This window comes from Muntiacus reevesi, chromosome 3 (genome assembly GCF_963930625.1).
Source record: "Muntiacus reevesi chromosome 3, mMunRee1.1, whole genome shotgun sequence".
NCBI classification, from domain to species: Eukaryota; Metazoa; Chordata; class Mammalia; order Artiodactyla; family Cervidae; genus Muntiacus; species Muntiacus reevesi.
Genome location: NC_089251.1, coordinates 151,280,998 through 151,298,819, shown reverse-complemented (window position 1 = coordinate 151,298,819; position 17,822 = coordinate 151,280,998). Strand labels below are relative to the sequence as shown.

Below are 17,822 nucleotides of genomic sequence, written 5' to 3'. Positions count from 1 at the left end.
ATTTTACTGCCGAAAGAGAAGGTATCAGATAGTTGTTTTTGCATTAACATTTCGAACAGCCATGTTTACACTTACTTTGGGGGACCATCCTTCCCATTCATAGCAGTGGTTTTTGGGATTTAGAAACTGAATCAGAATGTTGGATTTTATCATTATAAGATTATGTACTTTGATGGGACCCAGAAGCATTATTAGAATTACTAATTACTATGAACTGATGTATGAAAGTTATTTTTAATACTCTAGTGATTATCAAAGACTTTTCAGTCAGTGATCACTTTAGTTTTTAGATTTATTTTCATTCACATAGAAGAAAATTAAATTGCTTTCAGTTTTAGTAACAAGGTCACAAATACATATATCCCACTGCTCTGTTACTTTAATGTTTGTAAAAAAAATAAAATTCAGATGCACTTCATACCCCTAAACTTTTTTTATGAATTCACTTTACATGTTCTGTGAAGTTTCGAGTTTTACAGTAGTGGTTTCCTCTACTGTTGAATTGGTCTGTTGAATTGGTAAATTTTTTAAAAATGTGTAGATTAAGTCAAGGGTCAGCAAGTTACGGCCATGGACCAAATCAGTTTGCTTTTGTAAATTAAATATTGATGGATACATGAATATATTGTGTATTGCTGCTTTGTGCCATAATGACAAAATTGAGTAGCTGCCATAGAGATCCTAAAATGTTAACTATCTGACCCTTTAAGTCAGCCAACTCCTGGATCCAGTTCTTCGTATTCTATCATTATTTGACATGTTGCTGTTTTTAAAATACTTATATTTTCTTAGTTCCTATATGAGTAAAATACTTTAGCAGAGAAGCATTCAAATATAAATGAATGGGTAATAATATGAGTTCTCAGGTGTTCTTCACATAAATAGTATAAGAAGCCTTTTGCCTCTTCCCTGTCGGAGGAATAGCGCCCTTGTTTATGATGCTTAGAGTTGTAATGTGTCCTTTGACCTGGAGCTACTACCTGACTCTGTCATTGTGTGTCTGCTGCTACTTATGCGGTGTCTCTCAGTTTACCTTCTCTCATTTAAGAGGTGACTGTGTCTTCCTTGTACTTCCTTCAGAGCAGCAGGTGTTTCATATTTATTTTTGTGGCTTCTCGCTGCCCCTTCCTCTTCCTTTCCTCCTTTCTCCTTTCTCCCCACTGCAGTTCATGAGTGTGTTTACAGAACTGTGAACAGGTGTTCTGGTATAATACTGTTCAGTGCACCTTTGCTGAGGCTGAATCATTATTTTATTCTATTTACATGAGTAAGTATACTTTGTGCTTTGTTGTAGAACATAGCCTCATGATGGAGGAAAGATTGATTTATATACCGTATCAAGGTATATAGAGTAAGATATGATTTGTTAGTACTTTGCAAATCAGTGAGGTCAGTAAAAGTGTAATATTTGAAAAAAATTTTATGTAATTATAATGTAATTATTACATAATTGTATGCTTAATTACAACAAAGTTGAGAACAGACACCATATATTATATATAATGTATGTTGCAAAGCAACAAGATTATGTTTTCTATTTCCATGGACCTTGTTTAATATAGAATTTCAACTGACTTCATAACTTGTTAATGTTTAGAATATATATGTTAAGATTTTTGTTTTAAATTAGCATACTCTTGTTTTTTCAAGTAACGTGAATTATTTGATATATATAGCAACAGCAACAACAACCGGTGTAAGTTTATTTTCAAGAAAATAATTATTAATTTAGAAAAAAAGAACTGAAGAAGGAAGTCAACTACAGTCAAATCACTGAAAGATTTTAAGAAAAAGTGTTTAAGCACACTGTAAATATAATATTATCTACAATATAATTTATGATTTGTATATAAAAATGTTTAGAGCTTCTCCTCTGAAGATTTCTGCTTAAACACACGTACTTGAAAGTTTTATTAAGGCAAAAATGTAAACTTTCTTAGTGAACAGATAAAAGACTATTGTTTGTTTGTTCAGCGGTTGTTTTATTTTCCCTATAAAAGAAATGGAAGTTATGAGTCATGTTAATTTTAATTACGGCTTTTGTTTTAAAAGAAAACAATACATATTAAGTATAGGGAGGGAAAAAAACCTTCTTAAATTTAGAAATCATAAAGAAATTGCAAAAAATAAATTCTAGACTTCAGTGCATGCACATGGAAACACTTCTATCCAGGAAAGGGAAAACATTGTAATCAAAGTAAAAAGGCACTGGACAGAATTGAAGATGTCTTCTGCAGAAAATATGACTAAGCCATGTTATATAAAAAGTTCATGTATGTTTATAAAAATATAGAGACACCAGGAATAATTTGAAAATGTAAATAAGAATAAGGTAATTTTGTATTGTGTGTGTGTTCAGTCCTTTACGCCCCCATGGACTGTAGCGTGCTAGGCTCCGTCCATGGGATTTTCCAGGCAAGAATACTAGAGTGCCTTGCCGTTTCCTTCTCCAGGGGTTCTTCCTGACCCAGGGATCAAACATGCTTCCTTCTCTTACATCTCCTGAATTGGCAGGCTAATTCTTTACCCCTCTGACACCTGGGAATTTTACCTGTTCCAAAATTAATAGTAGCACCACTAATGAGAATACTATGATCATACAGCTGGTGGCAGTATAACCAAATTTAATTTGTCTAGAAAACAATTTGAAAGTATGTAACAAGACCTGCCTGAAAAGCATTCAGACTTTTGTGGTCTTTCCCCATATCTTGGACTTATCCAACCAAGCAGGTAAAAAACAATAGCACAAATTGAAGTTAAAATGATTGTATAATGTGATTAAAACTCTATAAACAAATGCTTGTGAAATCTTGAAACTAATTCACTTTCCTCCACATGTGACGCAATGTGACTTTGTTCAACAGAAACTAAGATTTATAGATGCTGGATTTTAGTTTTTTCAGTCAGAATTATACAGGAATATAGTTTAAAGAATTAAATAGTTCTATGAAATAAGGTTGGGGAAAAGAAAAGAAATTAGTCCTCTGCCTTTTTACATTCTGCCTAGAGATATAAGGAACTCTTGGTTTCTTAGTTGTTTTGCTGTTCAGTGCCATGTCTCCAATATTCATAACTTGTTGATTTTCAATTTTAGTCATTGTCTGCTTCGGATTTGGCACTCTTCCCCCTCTCCATGAGCCCTCGCATTTCCTGTATCTCAGTTTCCAGTACAGTCATGTTGTAGTTCCGGTTTAGAACAGCGGTGTTGCATCTTTACGACTATGAAGGTTATTGGCGGCTGTAAACTGGTGCTTACCCTGCGCTACTTTTTCCCCCAGCATTACTCATTTTCTTATTTTTTCTTTTTCTAACTATCTATCACAAAATCTACCCCAGAATGTGATTCTGTAAGACAGAGAATGTGCCCTAAAACACTCTGTTTATTTAAGAATTTTATGTAGTTTTTTTTTTTATATTGGAGAAGGTTGAACTTGACTATAAAGATGGATTGATAATTGATTAATGCAATTGGTGTTTGCTAGTAGAAATTAAGTAGTTTTGACATTTGAATTATATTTTTGTAAGATTCTGCTAAATGGCAGAACAGAACCATTTAGCTTTGTTCAAACAACTGTAAAGACAGCTAAAATTTATCAGATAGAAAGCTTCCCTGGTGGAAAAAAAGTGGCCTGTGTTTTCAGCAGCATCAAAAAATGTTAATATTATGAAAATGTTGCCTTGGAGATTCTGTGTTTTTTTTTCCCCTAATTTCATGCAAAGGAAGGATCATTTTACCTGGCAGTGCTTATGAATGATAAGTTGGTACAAAATCAGGGACGTGTAACAGTGACAAGATGCTGAAAAAGGAAAATAGGAAGAGTGACGATGAATGGAGTGATAAAGATTTGAGGCAGTGGCAGTCACTGTTCTTAGAATGAAGGCAACGGCCAGGGATGATGACTGGAAAGAGAACCCAGCTCTGCAAGTTGAAAGGAAAAGGGATGTGTTTCTCATCCAGGTCCTAAGGTTAGCCCTCTGTCTTTAAGTCCTCTTTATGACTACATGTTGTGTAGGTGTATATGCATTTGTAGTGGAAAGAGGTTGAAGCTTATTAAATTGAAAGGCTAACTAAAATTATAAACATTTTAGTAGCTTCAAAAAGCATCACAGTATTTTGTGATTGATAAAGGTCAACCAGCTCATACATGTACAAATCTCGGATGTTCTTTGTATTCACAAGCAGCAAAACAGACACAGGAGTGTCAAAGGTGGCTTTCTATAATATGGTTCCAGATATCCTGTAATGAATGTTTGAAAAGCAGAGACTTCAGATAGTTTGAACATTTAATGAGAAAATGTAGGTTTCTACATGAATGTTTAGAATACAATAATAGATTTGATGTGTGATTGCTTGATCTAGTACATTTGATCAATGCTCATGTTTATATTCTGTCTCTTGAAAAATAAAAGTGAAACAGGAGGAGCCCTGAATTGCCTGAGCTCCATTAACATGCCTCTACTTTTTTCATATGAATGAGTTTCAGGGTAAATATTAGAGATTGTCCTTATTTTAATAATAGCTCTATTGACATTCCAAACTGAGGTAAAGTGGGGGAATGAAAAAGGAAACCTTGAAGCTCTAAGAGGATTTAAGGGTTCTTGATAAGGACTCATTAGTGAAGTAATATTATGCCTTGAAGTTTTATAAAGTCAGTGAAACTGGTATGTCATGGTAATTCTTTGCAACTTTTTCTCAGTTGGATGCCTCCTGTAATCTAAGAGTTGTGCTTGGATGCACTAACACTGCATATGCTCTTGGAATATTTTTGGTAGCATTCTTTGGAAGGAGTCAAAGCGAAGGGACCTTTTCCCCACTCTGGTTCTGTACTTTTCAGAAGTTAAATGAAAGACGTGTGGTACCACATCAAATAATGGTAATACTTCAGGTTAAGAAACTTTACAAAGTACACATTTCACATTCTTTAGTTCAGTTGGTGGGTATGTGAAGGGACTGTTTCCCCTGTTCTTGAGAGAGGAAACCGTGACAATGAACTAGAGACGAAGGTTTCTGACTCCTGATTCTATTCTATGTACATTACATTGGGTGATAATATCAGAAATGGAATTTAAAATGGATCCAAGTTCAGTTCAGTTCAGTTGCTCAGTGGTGTCCGACTCTTTGCGACTCCGTGGACTGTAGCATGCCAGGCTTCCCTGTCCATCTCCAACTCCTGGAGTTTACCAAGTAAACTTGGATCCCGGAGGATCCAAATTATATTACTATTAATAACTTGCACTTAAATAGCATTTAAACATTTACAGTAAAATGGAAAAACATTTAAAACTTTATCATTATAAAAAAAGGATACACATTATTTTATTTGGTCTTCATAATTACTGTGAAATAGAACTGGAATTAAAACCCCCACTTTATACTTGGTGTAAGACTTAAAGAGGCTAAGTAGTTTGCCCAGCATCCTATAGCTAGTAAGGGGCAAGACCAGGTTTCTGAGATCTTTGCCTTTTAGACTAGTATTTCTTCAGTAAACAACTAGTCTCATTGCTTCTCATGCATTTTGTGTGTAGTGTTGTTGAATCGTAGAGGGAAACTAAATTGGTGTCTGACTACATGGATAAATTTTGCTGAAGTAATTTAGTAATATACCAGTTGTATTATATTTATGTGATTCAGGATATAAATAAAATAAACTTCTGCCATGGTAGTAAAACCTTTCCCAAAAAATGAAGTCTTCTTTGAAATTAGGGTGCCATGTATATTATTGAATAGATTTTCATGTTAAGTTTACTTAATACATGATATATTTCTATAATCCAGGTTGAGGGTTTTAGTGATTTCTCTCTTGGTTTCCACCTCATTGACTTTTAAAATATCAATCTGGAACATTGAAATAGCTAGTTTTAAAACATTGCTAAGTGAGTTATATTTTTTCTCTGATTGTTAGTTTGCGTATATATGTATTTGTATGTGTGAGAGTCAAGAGCCTGAGACAGACATTAACTCTGGTTCTTTCATTTGACCTACATTTTCCTTTAAAAAAAAAAAGCCCCCATGAGTAAAGCTTGTTCGCTCTGTTCTTATACACAGGATATACTTGGTTGGCCTCTCTAGTAACAGGAGCCATGTATTGGGAATTATTTTTCTTACATCAGTCAATCATTTTGTTAAGTAATATAGTGATACTAGGGCTTCCTCAGTGTCTCAGCAGTAAAGAATCCTCCTGCAAAGAGATATGGATTCAATCCCTGGGTCGGGAAGATCCCCTGGAGGAGGAAATGGCAACCCACTCTAGGATTCTTGCCTGGAGAATCCCATGGACAGAGGAGTCTGGCAGGCTACAGTCCACGGGATCGCAGGGTCAAAAACTTAGCACACATACTCATAGTATGCATGCTACTATGCGCATACATTTTTTTTAAACTGTAAGTATTAGAGACCATTTCTTTTCCCTTTAAAATATTTTGGTAGTATGTTTTAGATGGATTGCTTTAGTAGTTAACCCACAGTGTTCTGGTTTTTAAGATATACAGATACGCTGGTGTAGCAGAAAGAGCCCCTGACTTTCAAGTCAGAGGACTGCCACAAACTTGAAGTATCACTTTAATCATATGTATACCTCTGGGTCTTAGATATCCATGTATTAAAAAAAAAAAAAGTGTTGATTATACTTAAGAATCTTTTCATCTTAAACTTTCTACAACCCTATTTTCATTTATATGAAATAAAGATCATTATCTTTCTTGAGGCAAAATACCTATAGACAGATTAGTGTACTTAGGTATGTTCTTGATAAAAGTGTTTTATTTACTTAAAAATTGAAAAATTTATTTGCCATTTTATGTAGGAAAACTACAATTGAAAGCCTGGAGTTAAAAATTTTTGTAAATCTGTATAGAACTTACTGTGGAGATTCTCAATCCTGATTACTTCCTTTTAAGGTTTTAGTTAACCTTTTTCTTAGGTATAATCATATATTTTGTTAAGCAAGATTCTTTGGTTACAAATGATTTTTTTCTCTGGTTAAAAAATGGATTTTCTGTTACGGTATTTTTAAGAATGCATGCAGAGACTGTGAAATTAGAATAAAAGATCTCTAGTTAACAGTATTATATCAGTGTCAGTTTCCTGGTTTTGAAAATGTGCTTATGTAAAATTTTTTCATTGGGGAAAATTGGGTAAAGAGTACATGGGTAAACTCTGAACTGTTTTCACAAGTTCAAGTTCTTGTGAGTCTTAAATTATTTTAGAAAACTTAAATTCATCTTTGGGTATGGTTAAGTATGGGTCTGTTTCTAGAAGCTGCATATTACTGATTTTACTAATTGAAAGTTGAAATATGTATTCTTATAGATTAGCAGTTATGTTTTGTCTGAAATGTAGAATACCTCTAGAAAAGCGCCCAGATGTTAAGTGTGAAAGTGAGGTGAGAGTGAAAGTCACTCAGTCGTGTCTGACTCTTTGTGACCCCATGGGCTGTACAGTCCATGGAATTCTCCAGGCCAGAATACTGGAGTGGGAAGCTGTTAAGTGTAAACCTTGACAGGTTTATGAAGTGAACACACAGTAACCAGCTGTTGCTGCTGCTGCTAAGTCACTTCAGTCATGTCCGACTCTGTGTGACCCCATAGACGGCAGCCCACCAGGCTCCCCCATCCCTGGGATTCTCCAGGCAAGAACATTGGAGTGGGTTGCCATTTCCTTCTCCAATGCATGAAAGTGAAAAGTGAAAGTCAAGTCGCTCAGTCGTGTCCGACTCTTAGCGACCCCGTGGACCGCAGCCTACCAGGCTCCTCCATCCATGGGATTTTCCAGGCAAGAGTACTGGAGTGGGTGCCATTGCCTTCTCTGGGTAACCAGCACCCATGGGTAAAGATAGAATACAAACTGCAGCACAGAACTCCTGCCTGGTTCCTCTCATCACTTTTCACACCAAAGAATAACCACTAGCCTCATTGAATATTTAGGTCAGATGTTAGTGTTAAAATATTAGTGTTTTATAGAAAAATGTGAGTTTCATTTTTTTCTTTGCATCAAGTATAATGTATTTACATCAGAAATAGTGTATACAGCCCAATGATTAAAGTACTTAATTGTGAATTAACCTGACCCTTCATGTAGAAATTACACGAGAGAATACTTAAACCTTTCACCGTGATAGTAAATTGGAAATCAGTAAGAAAAGATGAAATTAAATGTGTGGTGGCAACTATGAGTCATTTTCCAGAAACCATTCTTTTCTTGTGCATAGCTGTCTGTAGTACCAGAAGTCTTGAGTGAATAACTTAATGTATATTTGCTGAATTGAAAATCAAATCAGTTATAAAACTAATATTCTCAATTCCCAAAACTTTAAAAACTGTGAAACGTAAGTGACAGGAGAAGATTTTGTCTAGGGCAAAACTGAGTCCTGTAAAGGCCAGTATTTAGGATTGAGTGGTAAATGGACTTGGGCAACATTTCCACAATTCCTGCCTCCACCCCGAAGATCTTCTTTTTGCTATGGATAGAAAAGGATCCTTAAGAAAAGAATTCCATAGAATGCTTGGGAAACTAAGTTGTAGGTGAGACTATATTTTCCAGTCTCCTTATTTATTTGATTGATTGAGCCGATGTGGCTATGTTCTTGCCAATGAAGTCTGAGAAGTGATGAAAGCAATATCTACTTTATTTGCTGCTTCAGAAATTTCTGAACCTGGATTTCCATTGTTTTATCACTGACAAGAATAGCGCTCATGTAAGACTGATGTGTCTCTGACTAACTGGGGCTCACAAACCTGGAGCAGTCATCTTGGACGGGTATTAAGAGAAATAAACTTGCTCGTTTCTTAAGCCACTATGCTTTGAGAGAAGTTTCTTTGCAATAGCTGCTTAGTCTGTGCTGACAAATGCATAGTTCATCCAAGTGATTCTTAGGCATACATCTGCTATGGCTGTTCTAAAGTTTGCAAAGTTAATGTATGATTTACTTTTAAGAATACTTAACACAGATTTAAATATTACCTGTATAATGTCACTCATGTATTTATTTGCCTTCCTGTGATGCTCTCTTGAATGTAAATGATTATGATTAGGGGACTCAAGATACCAGAATCTTTTCAGTAAACAAATTGAGTACGTTTAAAAAGTGTTTAAAAATGACAATTTAAAGCTCATATAGATCACTGACATTTTTTGTGTTGCATGGAGTCATTCATTTGATGTTGCCTGATTGAAATGTTTGTATGTTTTATTTTCACCACTGGTACTTATTCATTTGACAGTGGGATAATATGCACTGAAGAAACGGCAGGACATTTACATGTCAGACGAACAGAGCAACATTCATTCAGAGCATCGCCTTTCACTAGCATCTTCTAGTGGAAAACCAAGGTAATTGGAGGGTGTGTAATGTCCTCTTTCTGCTATTAATAGCAATTGTCTTAATTATCTATGCTCTTTCATCTTCATTAGTCTATAGGTAAAATTGATATGTTTTAAATGGTGACTTTATCCTTGAGACTATTATATAAGAAACTGAAGTGTTTGGATTAAAAAACAAAATCTCCAACTTAATGTAGCTTTGGAATTAAATATATTTTATAGACTATTTTCCGAAAGTCCTAACTCACATAAGCCACATATGATAATTAAACCTAATTTATTCAGGTGATGCTCAATTTAATTGAGTATCATTTGACATAAATTGGAGTGTTTGATAATTTAGTTGTATAGGTAGTGTCTCAAACTTTAGCTAGCAACAGACTCAACTAGGAAGACTGGTTGACACTGCTGAGCCCTAACCTCAGAGTTCAAGATTTAGTAGGTCTGGGTGGGGTGAATGAATTTACATTTCTAAGAAATTCTCAAGTAATCATGATATGGCTTCTGCTGCTGCTCCAATATATGTTGATTAATCACTGATGGTGGCTAGGTATCAAACTTTAAAAAAGTACATACCGTACAGATGACTTCTGACTTAGGGTATTTTGAATTTACAATGGTGAAAAAGCAGTATGTGTTCAATATTTGAATTTTGAATTTTTATCTTTGCCCAGCTAGTGATATACAGCACCATACACTCATGATGCTGGGCAGTGGCAGTGAGCTGCGGCCCACAGTCAGCTGTGCAATCATAGGGGTAAGCAGGCAGTCTGTATCGATTCATACAACCTTTTTTTTTTCCATACAACCTTCTGTTTTTCACTTTCAGTACAGTATTCAGTAAAGTTCATGAGATTATTATGAAACAGGCTTTGTGTTAGATGATTTTGCCCAACTGTAGGCTAATTAATGGTAAGTGGTCTGAGCACGTTTACAGTAGGCTGGGCTAGCTATGATGTTCAATAGATAATGTATATTAAATGTATTTTCAACTTACGATATTTTTCAAGTTAGGATGGATTGAGGCATAACCCCACTATTAAGTTGAGGAAGATCTGTATAACAGAGACCTGAAACCCATTATTGCTGGTTTAACAAATACAGAATATTTTGTCAATTGCCTCAGCTTCCCTTCACTTTTTAAGAAACAAAAACACTGCAGATGCTGCTAAATATGCATACTACCTCTACCATCTGACTCCCTTTCTTCTCTTGTGAAAAGTTAACTACTCTCTAGAATGTAATCACCACCGTATTAAGCTCTTGCTACATGTATATATACCCTCAAATTAATTTATTTTTCATGTTTTTAATTGTGTTTAAATGAAATAACATATCTTTTTGAACTTTACTCTTTATTTTTCTAAGATTTGTGCTTGTTCTGTATTGTTTCATAGCCACACATTTATAACTTCAGCATAGTTTTTAATTACATAAGTATCATATTTTTTTTTACTCTGTTCTTCTGATGGGCATTTAGGTTTGTATCAGGCACTAATGGTTATATAATAAATTGCCATTCCTCATTTACCTCCTTTTTCCTTGTTGTTAGTATGCCTCCCATATGTATAGGAAAGATGGCTTCTTTCCAATCAGAAGAGAATGAATGTTGATTTGTCTTAACTGATGGTGGAATTTTATCCTTTATCCGTTTTATTATGGGTATGTAGTACAGTCCTGATGAAAGACAGGTAAAGCGAAATCCGAGAGGAGCTTCTAGAAAGTTTTTGTCCCTGAATAAAAAGAAGATGAACCTTCCAGCTTTGGATATGGTTGTGCAAGGATGGAGTAGATACAGCAAGAGCAGTTTGTTGAAGTTCTGAGAAGACAGATCTCATCTGAGGATGAGAGATTTTGGGTTATTGCTTTTGTAATTGTCCTTAAACCATTTCCCCCCAGTTTTTTAATGTGAAAATTTCTTTTGTTTTAACCACTTTTAGTTGTTTTGTTATTTGCAACTGAAGCATCCTGTTACAAGATAGTTAACATTAAAAAAGAAATTCAAAATTACTGCAGTCAAGATTCTTGAATTTATCTCCTGGGCATAAGTGTACGAGTTTCTCCAGGTGGGTAGGTAGGTAGATAGATAGAAGCAGAATTTTTGGAGCTGTGAAAATGTGTTCATAGTCAGCTTCCCCAAAAGGTTGCACCAGTTTATACTCCCATCAGCATGTAAGGTAGCTTCTGTTTCTTTTCATCTGGTTTTTGATTAACATCTGGTATTTTCAGGTATTAATTTTTGCCTCTTAATGTCTTATGTTCTTCTTTGTATCATACACAAAATCATTGTTACCGATTCTTTTTCTGGACTCTGTTCTTCTTTGGTCTATCTGTGTTATTTTAGTTATTGTAACTTTCTAAAAAGAAGTCTGTATCATCTTGCTAATTTTCTGAACTTGGTTGATTGCCCTTCAGTTTTTCTCTTCCATATGAATACTTGGATGAGCTTATGCAGTCTCATGAAAGTTGACAGCTGCAAGATTTTGATTGACATTGAACTAGATTTGTATGTATACACTTGGAAGGCTATATATCTTATATATACATAAGATATATAAGATATATATATATATATTTAGTTTTTGCAATTCTTTACTGTCCTTCAATAGTATCTTATACACTTTTCCTTTCACTGGTCTTACTGTTTCTGTCTAGGAACCTAGTAATTTTTGTTTATCATTATGTTTTCTAGTTGGTTTTCACTGCATAAAATTTGATTTTTAAAAGCTTTTTATTGAAGTACTATATGTATACAGGAAAATAAACAGTATGATAAGTACAGTGAATTATCACAAAGTAAACATTACTATTACTCAAGAAAAAGAACATTATTACAATTTCCAATCCCAATTATTACCCCCTACCTTCCCTTCAGAAAATAACCATTAAGGCATCTTGGTTTAGTTTTGCCCATTTTAAATTATATATAAATAGACTTTTGCCCAATGTTTTATTTAGTGTTTGTTATCTTTTTTGGTTATTGTTCAGTCACTAAGTTGTGTCCAGCTCTTTGCAACTCCATGGACTGTGGCACACCATGCTACCCTGTCCTTCACTATCACCTGGAGTTTGCTCAAACTCATGTTCATTGAGTTGATGATGCCATCTAACCATCTCATTCTGTATTGTCCCCTTCTCCTCCTGCCCCCAGTCTTTTCCAGCATCAGGGTTCTTTCCAGTGAGTTGGCTGTTTGCATCAGGTGGCCAAAGTATTGAGGCTTCAGCAACTGTCCTTCCAAAGAATATTCACAGTTGAGTTCCTTTAGGATTGACTGTTTTGATCTCCTTGCAGTCTTAAGGGACTCTCAGGAGTCTTCTGCAGCACCACAATTCTAAAGTATCAATTCTTCGGTGCTCAGCCATGAAGCACTATGGTCCAACTCTCACATCTGTTCATGAATACTGGAAAAACCATAACTTTGACACTGTGGACCTTTGTCAGCAAAGTGATGTTCAGACTAGCCACATTTTAAGTGCTCAGCAACCACATGTGGCTACTGGCTACTCTGCTGGAAAGTATAGATCTAAAAGATTTATTTGGGAGACTTAGTTTCAACACCTTTAATATAGGATATAATATGCGTTATAAAGGAAAGACTGATAAAATATACAGTTACCTTTTGCTCAGTCTCAATTTGTGAGATTCATTTATGTTAGTGTGTGAAGCTTTAATTTTATTTTCATTCCTGTGTAGTATTCCACTGTAAAATTGTTCTGTTTTTATTTGTTTATTAACATTCTACTATTGATGGACATTTGGCCTTTTGCTTGTTTTGAGCTATGATGAATAATGATTGGGTGAATTTTTATGTTCATTCATTTCTTTTGGTGTCCCTGTACATGTGTTTCTGCATACATCCAAGAGAAGTATTGCCATGTGAGAGGATGTGCTTATGTTCATCTTCTGGTAGATCCTACCAAACAGCTTTCCAGAGCTTACCAATCTACAGTCCCACTAGTAGTGTATGCAAGTTCTAGTTGACTGCATATTCTTGCCTACATCTTTTATGTTTTATTCATTCTGGTGGGTATGTAGTGGTATCTACATGTGATTTTAATTTATAGTTCTCTATTAAGGTTGAAAATCTTTTCATATGCTTCTTAGTAATTTGGCTAACCTCTTATAAAATGCCTGTTCAAAACCTACCTATTTTTCCATTGAGTTGTCTCATAATTTTCATATTGATTTGTAGACATTCCTTATCTATTCTTGACTATTAACATTGCCATACTCTTATACCAATCTGTTGTTGCCTTTTTTTACTCTTGATGAATATCAATTTCTTTATTTTATTGTAGTATATTTTATTTGTCTTTCCTTTATAATGCATGTTATGTCCTGTCTTGAAAGTCATGAAATTAGTTTCCCAAATAAATCTTCTAGATCTATACTTTCCAGTATAGAAATTAGTAGCCACATGTGGCTACTGAGCATTTGAAATGTGACTAGTCTGAATTAGTGTTTGTTATCTTTTTTGGTTGTTGTTGTTCAGTCACTAAGTTGTGTCCAGCTCTTTGCTACTTCATGGACTGTGGCACACTATGCTACCCTGTGTCTTTGGACACACATCAGTAAATTTAAGAAAATTGAAATCATATCAAGCATCTTTTCTGACAACTACACTGAGAGACTATATTCAATTACAGGGGAATAAACTGTAAAAAAAAAAAAAACACAAACACATGAAGATTTAACAATACGTTTCCAAATAACGAACACATTACTGAAGAAATAAAAAATTCCTAGAAACAAATGACAATGAGAATATGACCCAAAATCTATGGGATGCCACAAAAGCAGTTTTAAGAGGTAAGTTGATAGCAATGCAATCCTACCTCCAGAAGCAGCAAAAACATTGAAAACCTAACTCTATACCTAAAACAGCCTAAAAAGGAACAGAAAAACTCCAAAGTTAGTAGAAAAAAATCATAAAGATCAGAGCTGAAATAAATGAAAAATTAAGGAAACAGTAATAAAGATTAATAAAACTAAAAGCTGGTCCTTTGAGTAGATAAACAAAATTGGCAAACCATTATCAAGCAAAAGGGGGAGAAAAATCAACAAACTTAGAAATGAAAAAGGAGAGAGATTACAACAGACAACACAGAAATACAAAGGATCATAAGAGACCATTATGAGCAACTATATATACCAATAAAATGGACAAACTGGAAGAAATGGACAGATGCTTAGAAAAGTTCAACCTTCCAAGACTGAACCAAGGAGAAATAGAAATTAGGAACAACCTAATCACAAGCATTGAAATCTAAACTGTGATAAAAAGTTTCCCCAAAAACAAAAGCCCAGGGTCAGATTGCTTCACAGGTGAATGCTGTCAAACATGTAGAGAAGAACTAATGCCTATACTTCTGAAGATTTCAAACTCATTCTATGAGGCCACCATCACCCTGATACTAAAAACAGATAAAGCTATCACAAAAAAAGAAAATTGCAGGCCAGTATCACTGGTGAACATAAATGCAAAAATCTTCAACAAAATTCTAGCAAACAGAATTCAGCAACACTTTAAATAGATCATATACCATGATCAAATTGGTTTCATACCAGGGATGCAAAGATTCTTCAATATATGCAAATCAATCAATGTCATACACCATATTAACAAATTGAAATATAAAATCTATATGATAATCTTAATGGATGTCAAAAGCCTTTGACAAAATTCAGCACCCATTTATGATTTAAAAAAAAAACTCTTCAAGAAATGGGCATGGAAGGAACCTACCTCAACACAGTAAAGGCCATATATGATAAAACCCACAGCAAACATTCTCAATGGTGAAAAACTGAAAGCATTCCCTCTAAGATCAGGAATAAGACAAGAGTGCCCACTCTTGCCAGTATTATTCAGCATATTTTTGGAAGTCCTAGCTATGGCAGAAAAGGAAAAGAAAAGAAAAGGAATCCAGATTGGAAAAGAAGTAAACTGCAGATGACATGATACTATACAAAGAAAACTCTAAAGATACTATATCTGAAAATTAACTAGAGCTGATTCAGTGAATTTAGTAAAATCACAGGATACAAAATCAATACACAGAAATCACTTGCATTCCTATACACAAACAATGAAAAATCAGAGATTAAGAAATCAATGCCATTTACCATTGCCATAAACAGAATAAAATATCTAGGAATAAACCTACCTAAGGAGACAAAAAAGCTGTATACAGAAAACTATGATACTGATACAAGAAATCAAAGATGATATAAACAGATGAAGAGATGTTCCATGTTCCTGGGTTGAAAGAATCAATATTGTGAAAATGACTCTACTGCTAAATGCAGTCTGCAGATTCAGTACAATCCCTATCAATTTACCAATGGCATTTTTTACAGAACTAGAATAAAAAACTTCACAATTTGTATGGAAACACAGAAGACCCCGAATGGCCAAGGCAATCTTAAGAAAGAAGAATGAAGCTGGAAGAATCAACCATCCTGACTTCAGACTATACTATGAAGCTACAGTCATCAAGACAGTATGGTACTGACATAAAAACAGAACTATAGACCAATGGAACAAGATAGCCTAGAGATAGGGGACCCATAGGTGTATGGATTTGTCTTTGACAAAGGAGGCAAGAATATACAATGGAGAAAAGACAGTCTCTTCAATAAGTGGTGCTGGGAAAACTGGACAGCTATATGTAAAAGAATGAAATTAGGACACTTCCTAACACCATACACAAAGATAAACTCAAAATGGATTGAAGAACTAAATGTAAGACTAGAAACTACAAAGCTCTTAGAGGAAAACATATGCAGAACACCCTATGACATAAATCACAGCAAGATCCTCTATGACTAATCCTAGAGTCAGCTTCTAGAGTAATGGAAATAAAAAAAATAAAACTAAACAAATAGGACCTAATTAAACTTAAAAGCTTTTGCATAGCAAAAGAAACTTTTATAAACAAGGTGAAAAAACAACCCTCAGAATGGGATAAAAGCAAAAAAAAAAAAAAAAAAAACACAATTGACAAATGATTGGTTTCTAAAATACATAGGAAGTTCATGCAACTCAAACTAGAAAAACAACTCAATCCAAAAGTGGACAGAAGACCTAAACAAACATTTCTCCAAAGAAGACACAAAGATGGCTAATATACACATGAAAAGATGCTCAACATCACTCATTATTAAAGAAATGCGAATCAAAACTACACTGAGAGATCACCTCGCCTGGGTCAGAATTGCCATCATCAAAAAATCTACAAACAAATGTTGGAGAGGGTGTGGAGAAAAGGGAACACTCTTGCACTGTTGGTGAGGATGTGAATTGATAACAGCTACTATGGAAGACAGTATGGCAACTCCTTAAACTAGAAATAAAACTATTTATTTTAAAATAGTTCCAATATTTAGGTGACCCAACAGTTCCAATATTAGGTGTATACCCTGAGAAAACTGTAGTTGAAAAAGATACATGTACCCCGGTGTTCATTGCAGCACTGTTCACAATAGCTAGGACAAGGAAGCAACCTCGAGGGTCCATTGGCAGCTGAATGGATAAAGAAGCTGAGGTTCATATAGACAATGGAATATTACTCAGTGATAGAAAGTAGTGCATTTGAGTTAGTTCTAATGAAGTGGATAAACCTAGAGCCTATTATGCAGAGTGAATTCAGAGAAAAACAAATACCGTATATTAGTACATATATATGGAATCTAGAAAAATGATACAGATGAACCTATTTGCAGGGTGGTAGTGAAGACGCAGACATAGAGAACAGACTTGAGGATACCATGCTGGGAAGAAGAGGGATAAATGGAGAAAGTAGCAGGGAAACCTATACCCTACCATTTGGAAATTTGCTGTATGGTGCAGGGAACTCAGTCCAGGGCTCTGTGACAACTTAGAGCAATGGGAAGTTGGAGGGAGGTTCAAGAAGGAGGGGACATATATATACTTACGGCTTATGCATGTTGCTGTATGGCCGAAACCAACACAATATTGTAACACAATTATTCTTGATTAAAAATGAATACATTTTTTTAAAAGTTCTGTAAGTATAAGATGAACTCCCCAGGTTGGTAGGTGCCCAATATGCTACTGGAGATCAGTGGAGATATAACTCCAGAAAGAATGAAGAGACCGAGCCAAAGCAGAAACAACACCCAGTTGTGGTTGCGACTGGTGATGGAAGCAAGGTGCGATGCTGTAAAGAGCAATATTGCATAGGAACGTAGAATGTTAGGTCCGTGAATCAAGGCAAATTGGAAGTGCTCAAACAGGAGATGGCAAGAGTGAACATCGACATTTTAGGAATCAGTGAACTAAAATGGACTGGCTTGGGTGAATTTAACTCAGATGTCCATTATATCTACCACTGTGGGCAAGAATCCATTAGAAGAAATGGAGTAGCCATGATAGTCAACAAAAGAGTCTGAAATGCAGTTCCTGGGTGCAATCTCAAAACTGACAGAAGGAGAGAGAGTCCCTTGGACTGCAAGGAGATCCAACCAGTCCATCCTAAA

At 35.0% G+C, this 17,822-nt stretch overlaps 1 protein-coding gene across 5 annotated transcripts in view; it reads left to right on the top strand.

Annotated features, from left to right (window-relative positions):
• Nucleotides 1-17,822, top strand: part of SLC39A10 (solute carrier family 39 member 10) — a 74,821-nt gene that overhangs the window by 16,665 nt on the left and 40,334 nt on the right. For 3 of the 5 annotated variants that reach the window (XM_065930921.1, XM_065930925.1, XM_065930920.1), the window contains exon 2: nt 9,220-9,328. The exons of 1 other annotated variant lie outside the window; for it this stretch is intronic. The gene's annotated coding sequence lies outside the window, so the exon portion shown is untranslated. Of the gene's footprint in view, nt 1-3,947; nt 3,967-9,219; nt 9,329-17,822 lie in introns of those variants that run through there. One more of the 5 variants, XM_065930923.1, reaches the window with a different exon arrangement.